Raw genomic sequence first — 8,510 nt, 5'->3', positions numbered from 1 at the left:
CCCTGTGTTGACTCTGTGTCATCCTTCCCAACTAGTTATGTGTGATCAGCAAACGTTGCTACACTATTTACATTTACCTCATCCAAGTCATTAATATATTACATTACCACCTCCCCTTTCTCAATCCCACTTATTACCTCATCAAACAAATCCAGTAAATTTCTCCAGAAAGAATTCTCTTTCATGAAACCATGCTGACTTTGCTTAATTATGTATTTCTAAATTTTCTGCGATTACATCCTTTACAATAGACTCTTAACTTGTTCCCAATGATGGATGTTAAGCTATCATTACAAAAACAGAAGTTGCTGGAAAAGCTCAGCAGGTCGAGCAGCATCTGTGCAGAGAAATCAGAGTTAATGTTTCAGCACCAGTGGCCTTCCTCATAGCTGACAGTTAAATGGTTTCTGTCTCCCTTCCTTTTTGAAGGCATTACATTGAGAGAGTTTTCCAATCCTTTGCAACATTTCAGAATCTAAGGATTCAAGGAAGATGACTCCGAGCACATTCACTATCTCTGTTGCTTCTTCCTTTGAAATCCCAGGATACAATCCATCAGGGCCACAGCACGTTTGGTTTCCCTCACACTTTTTTTTCTCGTGATAGTAAGCAGATTTATTTCCTCCCCACGCATTAACTCCACAATTATTGAGGATGTTATTAGTTTGGCCTACTGTGAACGCTGACGTAAAGTTTTAAAATCAACTCCTCTGTCACTCCTTGGTTTCCAGCATCATTTCTCTTGCTTCGCTTTCTCAGGCTCCAGTGGGGAGAATCTGATTATAAATTAAAGTCCAGTACAGAAACGTTATTTGCCAAAATCTGAGAGTTATGTGGAGGCATTCTTCATGTCATTTGAGAAAATAGCAAAGCAGATTAATAGGGAAAAGGAGACTGCATACAGTTTGTGCAGAGCACGTTAACAGGTAAAGCACAGGAAATGTCAGCTTCACTGTTAGAGGAGGTTTCTTGGGATTATGATATTGTAAAAATAACCGTATTGGCTGCATATGAATTAGTGTCCAAGGCAAATAAGCAACGCTTCGAGATTCGATGGAAGCAGCCAAGGCAAACGTGTGCTGAAGTTGAAAGGGTTAAACAAAATCATTTTGACGGGTAAGCATGAGTATTAGTTACCACATCCATAATTGAAGGACTTTTTTCTATTCATTTGTGGGACAGGGGTATCAGTGGATGGGCCCAGTATTTATTGGATTAGTGGTGCTGGAAGAGCACAGCAGTTCAGGCAGCATCCAAGGAGCTTCGAAATCGACGTTTCGGGCAAAAGCCCTTCATCAGGAATAAAGGCAGAGAGTCTGAAGGGTGGAGAGATAAGCTAGAGGAGGGTGGGGGTGGGGAGAAAGTAGCATAGAGTACAATGGGTGAGTGGGGGAGGGGATGAAGGTGATAGGTCAGGGAAGAGAGGGTGCAGTGGATAGGTGGAAAAGGAGATAGGCAGGTAGGACAAGTCCGGACAAGTCATAGGGACAGTGCTGAGCTGGAAGTTTGGAACTAGGGTGAGGTGAGGGAAGGGGAAATGAGGAAACTGTTGAAGTCCACATTGATGCCCTGGGGTTGAAATATTCCGAGGGGATGAGGCATTCTTCCTCCAGGCGTCTGGTGGTGAGGGAGCGGCGGTGAAGGAGGCCCAGGACCTCCATGTCCTCGGCAGAGTGGGAGGGGGAGTTGAAATGTTAGGCCACGGGGCGGTGTGGTTGATTGGTGCGGGTGTCCCGGAAATGTTCCCTAAAGCGCTCTGCTAGGAGGCGCCCAGTCTCCCCAATGTAGAGGAGACTGCATCGGGAACAACAGGAGCAAGAGCAAAAATGCCATCCCGTATTCCCAATTCCTCCGTCTCCGTCGTATCTGCTCCCAGGAGGACCAGTTCCACCACAGAACAGATCAGATGGCCTCCTTCTTTAGAGACCGCAATTTCCCTTCCCACGTGGTTAAAGATGGGCCTCCAACGCATCTCGTCCACATCCCGCACCTCCGCCCTCAGACCCAACCCCTCCAACCGCAACAAGGACAGAACGCCCCTGGTGCTCACCTTCCATCCTACAAACCTTCGCACAAACCAAATCAGCTGCCGACATTTCCACCAACTCCAAACAGACCCCACCACCAGGGATATATTTCCCTCCCCACCCCTTTCCCCCTTCCGCAAAGACCGTTCCCTCCGTGACTACCTGGTTAGGTCCACGCCCCCCTACGACCCACCCTCCCATCCTGGCACCTTCCCTTGCCACCGCAGGAACTGTAAAACCTGTGCCCACACCTCCTCCCTCACCTCCATCCAAGGCCCTAAAGGAGCCTTCCACATCCATCAAAGTTTTACCTGCACATCCACTAATATCATTTATTGTATCCATTGCTCCCGATGTGGTCTCCTCTACATTGGGGAGACTGGGCGCCTCCTAGCAGAGCACTTTAGGGAACTTCTCCGGGACACCCGCACCAATCAACCACACCGCCCCGTGGCCCAACATTTCAACTCCCCCTCCCACTCTGCCGAGGACATGGAGGTCCTGGGCCTCCTTCACTGCCGTTCCCTCACCACCAGGCGCCTGGAGGAAGAATTCCTCATCTTCCGCCTCGGAACACTTCAACCCCAGGGCATCAATGTGGACTTCAACAGCTTCCTCACTTCCCCTTCTCCCCACCTCATCCTAATTTCAAACTTCCAGCCTGCACTGTCCCCTTGACCTGTCCGGACTTGTCCTACCTGCCCAGCTCCTTTTCCACCTATCCACTCCACCCTCTCCTCCTTGACCTATCATCTTCATCCCCTCCCCCACTCACCCATTGTACTCTATGCTACTTTCTTCCCACCCCCCACCCTCCTCTAGCTTATCTCTCCATGCTTCAGGCTCTCTACCTTTATTCCTGATGAAGGGCTTTTGCCCGAAACGTCGATTTCGAAGCCCCTTGGATGCTGCCTGAATTGCTGTGCTCTTCCAGCACCACTAATCCAGAATCTGGTTTCCAGCATCTGCAGTCATTGTTTTTACCCCAGTATTTATTGCCCGTCCCTAGTTGCCCCTTGAGAAGATGGGGGTGAGCTGCCTTCTTGACCCGCTGCAGTCCACGTGCTGTAGCTAGACCCACAATGCCTTTAGGGAGGGAATTCCAGGATTCTCACTCAGCGGCAGTGAAGGAACGGCGATATATTTCCAAGTCAGGGTGGCGAAATGCTCGGAGGGGAACTTGCAGGGGGTGGTGTTCCCATGTACCTGCTGCCCTTGTTCTTCTAGGTGGAAGTGGCTGTGGGTTTGGAAGGTGCTGTCTGAGGATCTTTAGTGAGTTTCTCCAGTGCATCTTGTAGATAGTACACACTGAGTGCTGGCGGTGGAGGGAGGAGATGTTTGTAGATGTGGCGGCTGCTTTGGCCTGGACAGTGTCAAACTTCGGGATTGTTTTGGAGCCCTCACTAACTCATCATTATTTCATTTCTTTAATCAGATTTTGATTTGGAACTCTAAACCCTGCACTGAGAGCTGGAAGGTGACTTTGGATGACAGGCAGCAGCCTGTGCTAAATAAAGTGAACAAACAGTGTGTTATTTGGTGAAGTTAATTGGAGACTGTTTTTGTGGAAAAGTGCTGCACTGGGGCTTCGACTCCAGATGGCCTTATGCTGACCCAAATAACGGATATTTGCTGACCCAGCCAATGATGCCCCAATCCCTTGATTGAATAAAAATTAACTTTGAAATCCACTAATGTTTATGAGTGCTATGGCTTACAGATTTTCATGGTCAAATTTGTATCATGTATTGAAAATGAAAATGGTGCTACAAGTTTACTGGGGAAGAAAGATTTATCCCTGAGTGATTCACAAAAATTAACCCTTGAAAGTGCAGACTGAAAGGTCACTGTGGTTGTTGTAAATGTTACCTTAAAGCAATGTTTCCTGTGAATGACATCACTGGAGCTAAGTGCGAGTTTTGTTGTTCACTCTGAGAAATGACTGATGGAGAGGGCTCTGGTTTTGGGAATTAGTGGGGAAGGCTGTCCCCACTGAGGTCTCCCACAACTTGGAGTTGGGACTGAATGGGGAATGACATTTGGGCAGTGATCAGGAATGGCGGGTTTCAATCTCACCGTGGCAGGTGGTTAAACATTTGAAGCTAGCTCAATGGTGGCTACTGCCAACTCATAGTGTCATAGAGTCATAGAGATGTACAGCACAGAAACAGACCCTTCGGTCCAACCCATCCAATGCCCAGATATCCCAACCCAATCTATCACGGAACCGTTTTCTCAATGAAGAACCATCTCCTTTTTCCAGCATGAACCCATCCCCAGGGCGTGTCACCACAGCGAGTCCCCCCCCACCCCATTCTTACTCCGACATCGCCCCCATTAGTTGTGCTCCAGCATTCCATCACCCGGAACCACAAGGGGGCTACATCATCACCCTATCCACACCCCCTTCCCTCACCCCCTTCTCCCACCCCCTTCCCCCACCCCATTCACCCCACCCCTTCCCCCACCCCCTTCCCCACTCACTTCACCCCAACCCCTTCCCCCACCCCCTTCTCACACCCCCTTCCCCCACCCCCTTCTCACACCCCCTTCCCCCACACCCTTCACCCCAACCCCTTCCCCCACCCTCTTCTCACACCCCCTACCCCCACGCCCTTCTCCCACCCCCTTCCCCCACCCCCTTCCCCACACACTTCAACCCAACCCCTACCCCACCCCCTTCTCACACCCCCTTCCACCACCCCCTTCCCCACCCACTTCACCCCAACCTCTTCCCCCACCCACTTCCCCACCCACTTAACCCAACCCCTTCCTCCACCCCTTCACCCCACCCCCACCCCTTCACCCCACCCCCTCCCCCACCCTCTTCCCCCACCCCTTCACCTCACCCTCACCTCCACCCTCTTCCACACCGCCTTCACCCCACCCCCTTGACCCCACCCACTTCCCCCACCCCCTTTCCCCACACCCTTCAGCCCACCCCTTTACCCCACCCCCTTCCCCCACCCTCTTCCCCCACCCATTCCCCCACCGCCTTCCCACCCCTTTTCCCCATCCATTCCCCAACCCTTTCCACACCCCCTCCCCCACACTTCCCCCAAACCCCATCCCACACCCCATCCCCACCCCCTTCCCCCAACCATTTCCCACACCCTTTCCCCATCCCTTCCTCCACCCCCTTACCCCACCCCCTTCCCACACCTCCTTCCCCCACCCATTCCCCACCCCCTTACCCACCCCCTTTCCCTACTCATTCCCCAACACCTTTCACACCCCTTCCCTTCCCCCAAAACCCTTCCCATACCCCTTCCCCCACCCGATTCCACACACCCTTCCCCCACCCCTTCCCCACCCCTTTCCCACACCCCCTTTCCCCCACCCCCTTCTCACAACCCCTTCCCCACCTCCTTCACACATCCCCTTCCCACACCCCCTTCCCCACCTCCTTCACACACACCCTTCCCACACCTCTTTCCCCCACCCCCTTCCCCACCCCTTTCCTACACCCCTTTCCCCCACCCCTTCTCACAACCCCTTCCTCACCTCTTTCCCACACCCCCTTCCCCACCCCTTTCCCACACCCCCTTTCCCCACCCCATTCTCACAACCCCATCCCCACCTCCTTCCCACACCCCCTTCCCCACCCCATTCCCCACCCCTTTTCCACACCCCCTTTCCCCCACCCCCTTCTCACAACCCCTTCCCCACCTCCTTCCCACACCCCCTTCCCACAAACCCCTTCCCACAACCCCTTCCCACGCTCCCTTCCTCCACCCCTTCCCCCACTCCCTTCTCCCACCCCCTTCCCCCACCCCTTCCCCCAAACCCTTTCCCACACTCCCTTCCTCCACCCCTTCCCCCACCCTCTTCCCCCAACCCTTCTCCCACCCCTTCCCCCAGCCTCTAACCCAAAATCCAACTCCACTACCACCTCTTCCCACCACCCCCCCAACCCCAACCCCAACCCCAACCCCGGCCTCAGAATTTATACCATTCTCAGGACAGCTACGATAAGTCCTGAAGAAGGGTCATTGATTTGCTTCTCCCTCAACAGAAGCTGCCAGACCTGCTGAGTGTCTCTTCAGTTTCACATCTACCACTTGTCCAACTTTGTTCCCAAGTATTTGGCCCATTCCCATTCCTCGGGATGAGGGAACATAAAGTCATTAGAGGCACAGATAAGGTCAAGAGCTGATAGCTTTGTCCCATGTTTGGGGATTCTAAAACTAGAGGGCATCGGGTTCAGGCGGGAGGGGAGAGTTACAACTTTTCTTTTCACACACAGGGTGATGTGTGACTGGAACAGGCTGCCAGAGATAGTGCTGGAGGTGAGAAAATGTTGTCATTTAAGAAACATTTAAACAGATATATGGATGGGATAGCTATGGAAGGATATGGACCAAACACAGGCAAATAGAGTCATAGAGTCGTAGAGATGTACAGCATGGAAACAGACCCTTCAGTCCAACCTGTCCATGCCGACCAGATATCCCAACCCAATCTAGTCCCACCTGCCAGCACCCGGCCCATATCCCTCCAAACCCTTCCTATTCATATACCCATCCAAATGCCTCTTAAATGTTGTAATTGTACCAGCCTCCACCACTTCCTCTGGCAGCTGATTCAATATACGTACCACCCTCTGTGTGAAAAAGTTGCCCCTTAGGTCTCTTTCCCCTCTCGCCCTAAACCTATGCCCTGTAGTTCTGGACTCCCCAGCCCCAGGGAAAAGACTTTGTCTCTTTACCCTATCCATGCCCCTCATAATTTTGTCAACCTCTATAAGGTCACCCCTCAGCCTCCGACGCTCCAGGGAAAACAGCCCCAGCGTGTTCAGCCTCTCGCTGTAGCTCAGATCCTCCAACCCTGATGACATCCTTGTAAATCTTTTCTGAACCCTTTCAAGTTTCACAACATCTTCCCGATAGGAAGACCAGAATTGCACACAATATTCCAACAGTGGCCTAACCAATGTCCTGCACAGCTGCAACATGACCTCCCAACTCCTGTACTCAATACTCTGATCAATAAAGGAAAGCATAACAAACACCACCTTCACTATCCTATCTACCTGCAACTCCACTTTCAAGGAGCTATGAACCTGCACTCCAAGGTCTCTTTGTTCAGCAACACTCCCTAGGACCTTACCATTAAGTGTATAACACCTGCTAAGATTTGCTTTCCCTAAATGCAGGATTAGATTGATTGTGAAAACTGGGCAGCATAGACAGGGTGGGCCAAAGGGCCTGTTTCCATGACAGTCCTGTCGAACATTCAATGGCACTGTCATAACAAAGCTTTCCTAGATGTACTTTAAGGGTTCACTGACCCCCTCCACAATCTGCCACCCCACACACATCCCGATTCCTGCTCCACTGTTTCCTGAGAGAATTCCATACCGTGATTTGCACTTTTCCACTTGGCAAGGAAGTAAACGCTTTCAGGAAAACTGGAATGACCGGTCAATCAGGAATGTTAACAGAGGGTTCCACCCATCCCCCGGTCTCTTTGAAGTCTCAGGATATTTAGTCGAATTGTGGTCTTTTACCCAAACACCAGCAATTGAAACAGGCAAGAGGAAGGCTGAACAAATAGAGAAACTGGTATCACTGTGAAGAGGTAACGTTTATTTCAGGATTTACTCAGTCCAGACTTATCCGAGTTGTTTATGTGGCTCCATGCTCACAGTTTCATTTTCAGTTCAACCACGAGAATGTTTACTGGCTGCAATCCCGTGGGCTCCGGGCTCTATTATTCCAGAACGGATTAATCTCTGGAGAGAACTCCCTCACCCCAAACTCTGGGACATTCCGGGAAGTGTGAGTGGAGTTAGCCCCTCCAGCTGCAGGTAGCTCCCTGATCCTAGCTTACAGTAGGGAGCACTGCCTGAGTGGTCTCTGTGTTAGAATCAATAAGTGTGGTGCTGGAAAAGCACAGCTGGTCAGGCAGCATCTGAGGGGCAGGAGAGTCGAGGTTTCAGGCGTCAGCTTCTCCAGCGCCACACTTTTTGACTCTGATCTCCAGCATCTGCCGTCCTCACTGTCTCCTGGTCTCTGTGTTAGACACACGACCAGCCCCAATCCTCACAAACACCCAGAGCATGGTGCACAAGGCAGAGAGGGCCAGGTAGGGTGAAGGAGGGGATAGGAAGGGGGCAGAGAGGACAGGGGGCAACAGGGAGATGGGGAGGAATCTGGGGGAGAGGGTGGCGGGGCATGTTGGGAGAAGGGTTGGGAAGGGGCGTCAGGGATTTATTCTCTCACAAAGATGTGCAGGTTAGGGTGAATTGGCCTTGGGTTATGGGGATGGGTTTAGGTGAGAACCATAGATCCAGACAGCGTGGATAGAGGCCCTTCAGCCCAACAAGTCCACACCGACCCTCAGAAGAGGAACCCACCCAGACCTATTCCCATACCCTATATTTACCCCCTGACTAATGCACAATCTGATTGCCCCAGTCCTACACCTCATGAGTGACAGGTAGGAGCAAGACATGGAAGGACGGAGTGGGTGGGAGGGAGA

General features: G+C 51.7%; 1 protein-coding gene across 1 annotated transcript in view; it reads left to right on the top strand.

Moving 5' to 3' along the window:
- The first annotated feature begins 7,451 nt into the window (after positions 1-7,451).
- The window catches only part of LOC122552538 (uncharacterized), a 32,801-nt gene continuing 31,742 nt past the window's right edge, over positions 7,452-8,510 (top strand). Inside the window, exon 1 of the mRNA XM_087991018.1 lies at positions 7,452-7,607. The gene's annotated coding sequence lies outside the window, so the exon portion shown is untranslated. The remainder of the gene's footprint in view (positions 7,608-8,510) is intronic.

The sequence above is a fragment of the Chiloscyllium plagiosum genome, unplaced genomic scaffold (genome assembly GCF_037043375.1).
Source record: "Chiloscyllium plagiosum isolate Xiang-an unplaced genomic scaffold, Cpla_swu_hap1 HiC_scaffold_10, whole genome shotgun sequence".
Taxonomy (NCBI): Eukaryota; Metazoa; Chordata; class Chondrichthyes; order Orectolobiformes; family Hemiscylliidae; genus Chiloscyllium; species Chiloscyllium plagiosum.
Note: the sequence above shows the minus strand (reverse complement) of the source record. Positions and strands in the feature narration are given on the sequence as shown.